The sequence below is a fragment of the Hemiscyllium ocellatum genome, chromosome 22, assembly GCF_020745735.1.
Source record: "Hemiscyllium ocellatum isolate sHemOce1 chromosome 22, sHemOce1.pat.X.cur, whole genome shotgun sequence".
In the NCBI taxonomy this organism is placed as follows: domain Eukaryota; kingdom Metazoa; phylum Chordata; class Chondrichthyes; order Orectolobiformes; family Hemiscylliidae; genus Hemiscyllium; species Hemiscyllium ocellatum.
The window spans coordinates 26,498,113-26,509,518 of NC_083422.1; positions in this window are offsets into that span (position 1 = coordinate 26,498,113).

An 11,406-nucleotide genomic window follows, 5' to 3' on the forward strand; every position below is an offset into this window, starting at 1 on the left:
AGTAATGTTTTTAAAACTATTACATTAAAAAAATGCTCAATCATGATAACCTGATTAATGCATTCAAATCCCTCAAGTACTGATCCCTATTGAAAAAAAACATTTATTTTTTGACTCCACATTAAAGAGAATTAATCCTTTATCAAACTCTGTGAGTTGCCAATCAAACTGCAACTCTACAGCACACCACTGTAATAACAAGAGAAAATATTAAGCATTTGTAATGACAGCATTTAGGGTTATATTAACAGATAGATATTGAAATTACTGGAACAGATTTTTCTTAACTTACAGGCACAGGTAGAAAATTTTCTTCTCAGCTTTTAAAGGACAAGCTATTTAACATGACACCTTAAAAGTTCTACAGATTTTATCTACACTTCACAAGTGTTTCCATCTCATCCGAAAATGTGAAATTCACAGTGCAGGATAAGACCATTGCTCTGTTGAAAATAGGCTCTTTTGGGAAATTTCAGGTTTACACACTCATCCAATTATGTAGCCTCAGCCCTTGACAGAAAGAGAATTTTTCAGAAATAAGATAAAATGTATGTCATGTATGGGCTTGTAGTGGTAAGAGTGAGGTGGTGAGGTTTACAGGGCTTAACATTTAGGAAAACAACTTTGCAACGTCCCAGAGAATTGAGGTGGCCTTTTTATACAGCCCACCTCTCCACTCAACAGTCCCCAGTGGCTGCTTCTAAACTGCAGCCAGGGATAGCAGGCACATGTCTATTCTGCATATGCTCCTTACCTTGAAATAAAGACCCAATTCAGGGTACTTTTTCCAAAGGCAAGTATCCATACTCTCTGCACGTGCCATGGGAGTGCAAGTCCAGGCCTTTCCTTGTAGATATGATTGATATTATTATGAAGGTAGAAAACTCAGTTGTACAATTTTTTTTATATCACTTCCAAAGTTAAATAATATTTTAATTCCTGAGTGGCAAAGCTTATGGCCAATGCTATAAGGCAGGCTTAGCCAATATTAATGTACAGAATACCAATAGGAAATTACGCTTTGATTTTAAAGCCGGGTAGTAGGATGCTCTAGACAAGCGGAATGACAACCAGCACTAAGTATTCTGGGAGAGAAAACCTGACCATGGAGAGTTAGAAGACTCCCCGTGTCTGCGTGGGTTTCCTCTGGGTACTCCAGTTTCCTCCCACAGTCCAAAAATGTGCAGGTTAGGTGGATTGGCTATGCTAAATTGCCCGTAGTGTTAGGTGAAGGGATAAAATGTAGGAAAATGGGTATGAGTGGGTTGCGCTTCGGCGGGTCGGTGTGGACTTGTTGGGCCGAAAGGCCTATTTCCACACTGTAAGCAATCTAATCTAATCTAATGGGTGAGGTTTTGAACCAGAAAGGTTTAGTCTGATGGGAAAGCAATGACTGATTAATTCATTCACATTCCTGATTAAAGAAGTAGATTGACTTCCAAAGATACCTGCAGAGGCCATTCTGCATCTGTAAAGGACCTCATGGATATAACATGACACCTGCAAATTAAAAATGCAGTCAGTCAGACCAGAGCAGGATCAGATAGGTTCCCACTCACTGTTGACCCAGTTTCTACCAACCACAGGAATTTAAAAATCAGGGTATGGGCCTGCGGTGCTTTCTGAGTTCTTTCTAGCAAGTGTAAAATGTGTCTTACCAAAAGGTTAGTTTCCAGTTAGGTTGAGTGGCTCACCTTTCATGGGATATTATGTGGGGCATTTTATAGATTCTCTTCACTTTTAGAATTTATGCAAAACTTATATCTTTAAATATAGTTCAACTTTTTGTTTCAGTACAGGAATAGTTTTGCCTGAGGCTAAGCTAAAAAAACTCAGAAAAATATAATTGAGAAAAGAAGTCAAATAATTAGTCTAAAATGTTTCCTTCCTATGGTTCCTTAAATTAATGATATGGGTAGTAGATGAATATGGAGGATAAGAGTGCAGTTCGTGGTTGGGGTTGTGGGGTAGGTAGAGTAAAATTTGAAGAGGATGGGAAGGAAATGAGTACAAGTAGAGGAGGGTTAGATAGCAGGGAGAAAGGTGAGGGAGACAGCATGTAAAGTGAGAGGTAGCGCAGAAGACTGTGTGAGGGAAGAAATTAGATTAAGGTGGAATTGGAGGCTAAGGAGAAAGGGGAATATATAGGGGGGTGGGAGGCATGTGAGGAGAGATAATTGAGATGAGGTACATCAAATTTTGCTGCTATGATTTATAGGTTTAACCAATAAATTTTTCTATATTGATGCACATCACACAATAATAGCTCTCAAACTTTCCTAATATTCCATATATTCCTTCTACACCATTGAATTTTAAGTAAATAGCTTTTTTAATGTTGGTATGCTGTGTGCCCATTTAAGACGTAATTGCTGTGTGTAGAAGCTAATAAAAGCACACTATACTGGGTTATTGCCAAAGTGACAGGTGGTGACATTTGCACAATAGCAGATGTTAATACCCTGTTTACTGTGCAAAGAGAATCCAATGCCTTTTTTTTAAAAAAACAGTCAATGTATTTTCTAAAGATAAAGGAAATGTTTCATCTCAACATCATCCCTCTTGATGCAGCATCCCTAAAGTAACTCAAACAGCTCAGACGTTTATGTCAATTTTTTTTGTACTCACTAATGGGTGAGAAATCAATGACATAAATCTATCAGTTAGCAAACTTGAAAAATCAAAAGTAGTCATGGATATGAAAAGTTCAAAGCATGTGTATCAGAATGGTGCATCTTCCAGATCACTTTTGTAACTTCATGGATGTGATTAATGATGACTAGTAACTGATTTGGCAACTTGATAACTATGCTGACTGATAAACTAGACATTCAGTAACAACAAACATACAAGCATCCAATACAAACACATAGTATAACAATGCTGATATAATCTGGGAAGTACTGGAATCCTTTACAGTAGATTAAGTCATTTGTTGAGAATAAATATTTGTCATTGATATGGTATGTAAACTTTATTGAAATCATGGAACATACTTAACATACATAAGATAATTATTTGGGATTAAAACAATTTTTAAAAATTCATTCATGAGATGTGCACACCACTGGCTGGCCAGTATTTATTGACCAAACTTAGATGTCATTGAGAACAGGTGGTAAGCTGCCTTCCTGAACCCCTGCAGTCCATATACTGTAGACTGACCCACAATGCCCTTTTCTGGAGAGAATTCTGGGATTTTGATCCAGTGACAGTGAAGGAAAGCCAATGTATTTGCAAGTCAGGATGATGAGTGACTTGGCAGGGAACTTAGTGATGGTAATGTTCCCATGTATTTGCTTCCTTTGTCCTTCTAGATGGAAATGGCCAAAAGTTTAGGAGGTGCTGTCCAAGGATTTTTGGTGAATTTTAAACATTAAGACACTTAAAATTCAGAGCTGATGAATCATCCATTTTGTTTATATTAGACCACATGCTGTGAAATAGTTATTTGGCTAATTAACCATTGACTGTGAATGCTTCTGAATGATTGTTAAATCTTATTGTATGTTTTCTACATTAATTCATTGGTATATTCAAATTTGTATGTAAGCTGTGACTAACTATGATATTCTTAGGTACCAGGAGAGTCTGATTACTGTAGCTGCAGGAACTTTAGCTACACTATCCAGTAGTGAGTCATGTCTCCGTGGGATCATACTGGAAACATCTGATGGCTAATGCAATTGGCCAAGAATGTCCTTGGCGGGACATCTATGCCCCTCTTTGATCCAGTATCCTCACCTGCCAAGTCTAACAGTGAAGGGGGCATTGATGAAATGCTTTGTTAAATGTCATTTCCCATATCTCAGTGATTCCTAGATCAGAGGTTGCTGTCAAGTATCCTCCACATATCTAAAACAATATGGTTGGAGGACTGGACACACTAATGCAGGAATCTACACTACTCTATATTGCAATGAGTAGTACCATAAAAATAGTTCTGTCATAAACAATATCAGTTCCTGACACAGATGAGATGGAATTAAGATGTGGCTAGGCATGCCATTGACAACAAAGACGGAAATTACATTCTTCCAACCTGATGTAGCAAATGTAAAGATCTCCCATCATTGGAAAGAGTGTTGAACTACAGGAATGTCACAGGACACAGTTTTCCAACCATGACATCTGTCACAAGGAATGAAATGTTATGATCAATCTATCAGTGCCCAACAAGGATTGGAGGTTGGTGTCCTTCCAGATCTGTGGCAGAACTTTGGAATATAGTTGTTGGAGAAGAGGCAAAGGAATTATTTTCAAGAACTTAAAGGCTTGATGAACACAACAGCAAAACCTACCAAAGGGTTGCATTACATGATACAGAACCAGTTCAGCATTTTGTCATTGGCTACTTGCTGTTGCTTATATTGAGTTTTGCATTTAGTTATTGTAATATGAACAATTGTTCGGCTGTTCCTAGTTAGCATTCATAACTAATTAAACCGTTCAACTCATCAAATGACATGCTGAGAGTAGGCCTTTGGACCTCTAACTAGTGTCTAATCATAAACGACTTCCGTGTTTGTGAAACAGTGAGTTTTCAGCACCAGTTACCAGTCATCCCTGCTCATAACATTGTGGGCTGGAGTTGGTCTGGGACAGTTCTGGCAAACTACATGGGATCTTCTTCCAATGTCAATCAGCTACATAAAAGACACTTTTGAAGGTATCGAAATAGCCTTTTGGGAAAATATGAGTAATAGGTTTTCATCATCATTAAATAATAAATAATTCAGGATTTTTCTGATATTTAAATATGACTATGAATTCGAACATAAAGTGTTCCAGGATGCTTGTACTTTGAACAATCTCAAATAATTTTATAACTTGAACACAAAAATCAAAGCTGACACTTGAATGTGATACTAAGTGCTGCAACATTAGAAGGACTAACATTTTCTTAAAATGTTAATGAGATCCCAAACTGTCCTCGAGGGAGGACGTAAAAGATCCCATGGCACTATTTCAAACAGCAGGGCAGTTATCCCTGGCATCCTGACAAATGTTTATCTCCCACCCAATATGTCTTAAACACTCATCACCTTGCTGCTTTTGGGAGCTCACTGTGATCAAAGTTGATTGCTTTAGCTCCTATATCACAACAATGACTCTCCCTCAAAAGTAAACTCTACTCTACGTGATCAGGTATAAAATGCTTTCAGATATGTTATTGCAAAAGGTGCAACATAAATGCAACCTATTTTCTCCTGATTTAGCCTGATTAATGATTGGAAGTTGTAATTCAATAGTTACAACAGCAGCATTTTCTAGCTGTGTGCCCGCTGGGTAAGAGTGGCAAGGATAGAATGCCAGCCAGAAGAGATAGGGTGCCAGATGAATGGGGGTGGAGTGTCAGATGAATAGGATGCAAGGCAAAAAATGCAGTGTTTACAGCAGGCCAGAATAAGTGGGAGAAATTGGGGCTTGTGGAGGCTGGGTCCTGTAAGGGAGGGGGCAGGGTGCTGTTGTCTGACCTTGTGGATGGGTGATTGGGTCTGGTAGGGACAATATTTTAAGGTTGGGTCCAACCAGAGAGATTGTTGGCAGATTTGGTCTGGTGCTGGGAGGGGTAGCAGTACGGGTAAGTCCATAAGATATCTAAGTAACATTAGGCCACTGGAGCATAGAATGTTACAGCGCAGTACAGGCCTTTTGGCTCTCGATGTTGCACCGGTCTATGAAAATTATCTGATGCCCATCTAACCTACAGATTCATTATTATCCATTTGTATGTCCAATGCACATTTAAATGCCCTTAACGTCAGCAAGTCAACTACTGTTGCAGGCAGGCCATTCCATGCCTGTTAGTGGTAGTTTCTTTACTCAGAGGCTAAAATCTGTCCTAAGTCTATCACCTGTCAATTTAAAACTATGTCCCCTCATGTTAGCCTTCACCATCCGAGGAAAAAGGCTCTCACTGTCCACTCTATCTAACTCTCTGATTATCTTTTATATCTCGATTAAATCACCTCTCAACCTTCTTCTCTCCAATGAAAACAGTCTCAGTTCCCTCAACCTTTCCTCATTAGACTTTCCTTCCATACCAGGCAACATCCCAGTTAATTTCCTCTAAACCTCATCCTTCTTCATCCTTCCTATAATGCGATGACCACAACTGCACGCAATACTGCAAGTGCAGCCTTACCAGTGTCTTGTACAACTGAAGCATGATGTCATGGCTCCAAAACTCATGATAAACACCAACACACCATATGCCTTCTTAACAACCCTATCAACCTGGGTGGCAACATTCAGAGATTTATGCATCTGGACACACATCTCGCTGTTCAGCCACACTGGCAAGAACTTTACCATTAGCCCAGTACTCTGCATTGCTGTTACCTCTTCTGAAGTGAGCTACCTCACACTTTTCTGTATTAAACTTCATTTGCCACTTCTCAGCCCAGCTCTGTATCATATCTATATCCCTCTGTAACCCATAACATCCTCCGGCAGTATTCACAGCTCTGCCTATCTTAGTATCATCTACAAATTTACTAACCCATTCTTCTACGCCCACCTCCAGATCATTTATAAAAACGACAAACAGCAGTGGCCACAAAACAGGTCTTTGCAGCACATCACTGGTAACTGAGCTCCAGGATGAACATTTCCCATCAACCACCATCTTCTGCCTTCTTTCAGCTCGCCGATTTCTATTCCAAACCATTAAATCACCTTCAATCCCAAAACCCCTTACCTTGACCGGAGTCTGATCTGCCATTCAATCATGACTGATATGTTTCTCAACATCATTCTGCTATCTTCTCCCCTTAACGTACCCTTCTATCCTATCTATCCATCTTAAATACTCTAAATGAAAGGACAGATGCAGCATGGATCAGTGGTAGGTGGTGTGGGATAGGGGACAGCTATCCAGCTAGCAATGGGGGATTGAGGAAGGGAATGTTAGGTCCCTGAGAGGTGTCAGCGAACTGGAGGATAGATTTAGGGTGTGAGGTAGGTATGGGAACAGTTTAGTAGTTACTCAGGAGTTAGATGATGTATTTAATAATCTAACATTTCCTGAGTAAATTATTTACCAACTTTCATCAGAACCCTCTAAAATCTCTAATTTAAATGGAGACTTTTGGTGTGTTGCAGGCGCGGAAGAATTGCCCAGTGTAAAATTCAGGTTCCTGGCATGCCTCCAGAGTTAGTTATAATGGGAATTTTGCAGGGTTCCTTGTGCAAATCCTATCTGTGTCTAATCAGTTTAAAATCCAAGCCACTGAATAAAGGATTCCAAAGGTCTGAAATGTCTTAATTTACTAAGTGAATAACCGAGGAATACAAAGTCGTGTTGTCCTCATTTGAATGCCAAATTAATGGAGAGATAGCTAATAACCCACAAGTAGTCCTGGTTGGAGGATTGGAAAGTTCACCTTGCTTTTCATTGCTATTCAATGATTTTGCTGCAGAAATGTATTTATAAATGCTGCAGAAGAAATCAGTGCCAGCTACAATTTAACTAATAATAGCACAGAGAAACAAGCTGTAAGCTGTTGGTATTTGTATTAAGAATAAAAGTTTGGATGTGGATCTTGTTTATAGATTCATTCGAGGAAAGCCTGATCAGAAAATTACATGACAACATACTGCAGGGGAACACATTATAGTTGGTGGTGTAATATAGATCAAGTCTGGAATAATATATAATGGATGAATCTTTGGCTGCATATTGATTATTGTTATGCCTGTGCTATGAGATTGTACATTTGCTATACCTCAACTTAGACTGGCTGTTATTAAATTTGTGGGAACAAGAGTTAAGCGAGTGGAAAATAGTGATGGTTAATTTGCATTTGCAGGCACTGAACAGAAATGAGATATCTTAAAATGGATTTGGGCAAAATAAATGACCAAGAAACCAGTAATTATCAGAGGTGAAGATGCATACCATGGTACCAATACCGATTAATTTTAGATACCGTCAAAGAACCACATTGAGAGAATCTTGAAACTTCTGATTTTATTGGTCACATTTGAGGCCTGGAAGTGAAGATAATTTTGAATCAATCTATTTGGAGATGTCATTACACACCTCTGGAGCAAGTGGGACAGTACTGCTACATTACAAGAGGCCCCCTGGAAGTGAAAACTCAAAACAGTACAGAGAAACAAGTTTGTGGATCTTCTAACAGTCAAATTTTGTCCAAAGGTCAACATGAGGCATACAAAAAAAATCATATTTCCTTTCCTTCTGACTCTTACAGCTGGTCATAGGCTAACACCTATGAAGTTAGGTTTTTTTTCAGACCAGCACTCTAGATATGAGCAGGAATAAGCGTGATAAAAGGTGTAATATATCAATATTTCAAAAAACAGGTTATTTTAAACTTGTGACATTTAGGTTTACTCTATTTGTTTAATGAGGTCAGTCTTTTTGGAAGTATGATTTTAAACCAGTATGTTATAGACAGCAGCTGACTGAAGATTGATGGAACTTTATTCATATTGCAGGGTGTTACAACAAGAAAAGAAAAAAAGCAATTAGCTTAGTTGAAGCAGAGCACGACTTTTGAAATGAATTAAACTTTTACTTAATTTCAAAGTCAAATTGTCTGCTGAAAGATGCAAGAACACTAAAAAAAAATGGAGTTTGTTCACAGCAGTTAAGGAGAATGAGTTCTCCCAGTGGAAGGGTTGCGGTTTTGCAAAAACGTCCAGACCAGAAGGGTTTGGTTAGAAATCCACAATTTATATTTTAATTATGAGAAAATCTAAGAGCCAAGGTGAGTCAAATTAAATGGCTTCACAGCTCAAGACCAGAACTGAAAATAAGTGATAATCTCAACCTACAAATTTAATAGGGAAGGAGGATTTGAATACCTGTAAAAGGGATGGTATTGAGGAATAGATAGGATGCTGTTTTGCCAGGTGCTTGAAAACCTTTTAACTTAGAAAAAGAAATTAAACTATGTAAAACAATCTTTCACACAATAAAGTTGTTTTATTGTTAAACATGCAAGACTGCAGATTTGTGTTTATGTTTCATTAAAACACCACCATATTTAAAAAGAAATCAAGCCGGATGTAATTCTGAGATCTGATTTGTCCGGGGTGGGGAAAAGAAGAGAGCACGAGAGCGACCTTAATTTTCATGTAAATTAATGAATTGGATAACATGGGTGATTTACAAATGGTGGTGAAAAATACCGCAGGTGATTTAATGATGTGAAAGAAAGTTCAGTGGTGTTTATGAAGTTCCTGTTTTCCTGTATGTTAAAAATCATAAGGCCTTGGTGAAAGAGGCTACACAAGAGAAAACATTGCTGAGTTAAGGCTGAAGGCCAACACTTGGGGATTATGGATGAGTCAACTGGATGTGTCAAACTTTGCTCTCAAGACTGGCAGCTGGATAAAAGCAGCCAGAAAAAATAAATATTTCTTAACTGAAGACAAAATTGAATTGCAAGTAATCTGTTTAAAAGTTTTGTTTTACTTTGATGTGCACAGCATGATGTTATGCACCTGGTCATCAGATGTCATTGCATTATTTAGATTCTTGGAATTTTGAAACACAATTCAATAGTTCATTCAAAAAGTTATAATCCCATATGTTTGCTCACAGAGTTTACGTGTGGGCTGAGTTCAGTCATAAGCAGGTCATGCTTCAAACTTTGTTTCATATTACAGAATTTTGTTTTTACTCGTCACTACATTACGGCTTTTCCAAGTATTGCCTTGTTGCTTAAAGGCAAAAAGTTCCACAATAGGACATTGGCTGTTTCCTTACAAGTACAGAAAAGGTAAATGGTAGAGTTGTTGAGGACTAGTGTGGAACAAAACCTTCTTCTCTGAGCCAGAAGGTACAGGGTTCAAGTCCACATACCCCAGAGATATGCCATAACAGGGTGACAACTGCACTAAAGCTACTTTTGATCAAACAGATGGATAAACTTATCAGAATGTCTATCACAAGGAATCACAAAACCACCTTACATTATGACAGAAGCCTCTTTATATAAACTCTTGTTGGTACTGTCCAGAGCTTGATGGCTTCAGAAAATTCCTGAACCGTCTTAATTGCAAAATGGAATCCAAACAATTTCACAAAACTCCTCAAAAAAGATTGAATTTTCGGTTAGCTCTCTGGTTTAAAAAAAAAATCAGCTGCTTTAAACCTATTGCAACTCTAACTTTTCCAACTCTTAAGACCATTGACTTAAATGTTAACGGTTTTATTTCCCACAATTTTTGTTTTTATCTTGCAATATTCCTTTGATCAAGGAGGCATGCAAAAGATGTATCCATGTTCAGAAAGAAAGATAAATGCTAGGGAATCATTTACAGCAGATCATTTAGAAAAATATAGACCTATCAATGACAGCAAATGCAGACTAAAGTTAAAGATGTGTTGTCAAACTTAGTTGAACTCTAGTGAAGTAATGGAGAGATGATAAAAGGTAGTATACTAACATGCCTTATATGGACCCTCAAAAGTCCATTTAATAAAAGCAATACATAACATTTATCAGCAAAACTAAAATCAATTAGATTAAAGGGAGCAGTAGCAGTTGGATGCAAAATGTTCGATATTTGAGAAAAAAAATCATTTTTCAAACTGAAAGCTGGAAAGGAGACAGCAGTGTCCCCCAGGGATCAGTAATTAGATCCCTGCTTTCTTTTTTAAAGATCTATCCAGGAGTGGGACTTGGGTAAATTGGGAAAAAGTTTTTAAAAATTTGCTTGTGACATGAAACTTAGAAATACCTTAGAGGGCACCTGTGGTACCTAGATTGGTGACGTTACTCTCAAACCCAGTACCAATTTTTGTTTCAAAATTCGAAAGACAACAATTTCTTAGACATTCGGATATTCAATTCCTCCACATCTAACACCATTTCTAATGCTACTAACAACAAGGTGTTTTAAAGTTCTTAGTTTATTTGCAGTTTAGGGGTCTGTGGGTATCTAAAGCTTTATAACATATGACATACTTGTAAATATTTAGGTGAAAGGCTATATTTATAAAAATTGTTTCATTTTCATGAAGACTAACTATTTGCACAAACTTTTTCAACCATGATTGCATTTTGTGTCTGTTAAGTGAAGGTCTAGAAAATTGATAGTTGACAGGCATAATTAATGTCCAAATCTAGATTAAGTATTTAATTAAACTGCACTGTACTTATGCTGAAGTAGCTTTTCCACGAAAATTAGTCTCAAGGATATTTATAGCGATGGATAGCAACATAATTCAGCACTTCATGTATGATGCCCAAGCAGGTATATTAATAAGAGGTTCTATGGGGATACTTAGATCGATATATAAAAGTTTCTTTCAAGGCTGTCTCTCGATGGGGCTCATTGGGCAGCAACAAAAATATACCCGTTATTTAGTTATCAAGTAAGTAACAAACTAAGAAATAAAATGACCAAAGTGCTCAATTAATTCGC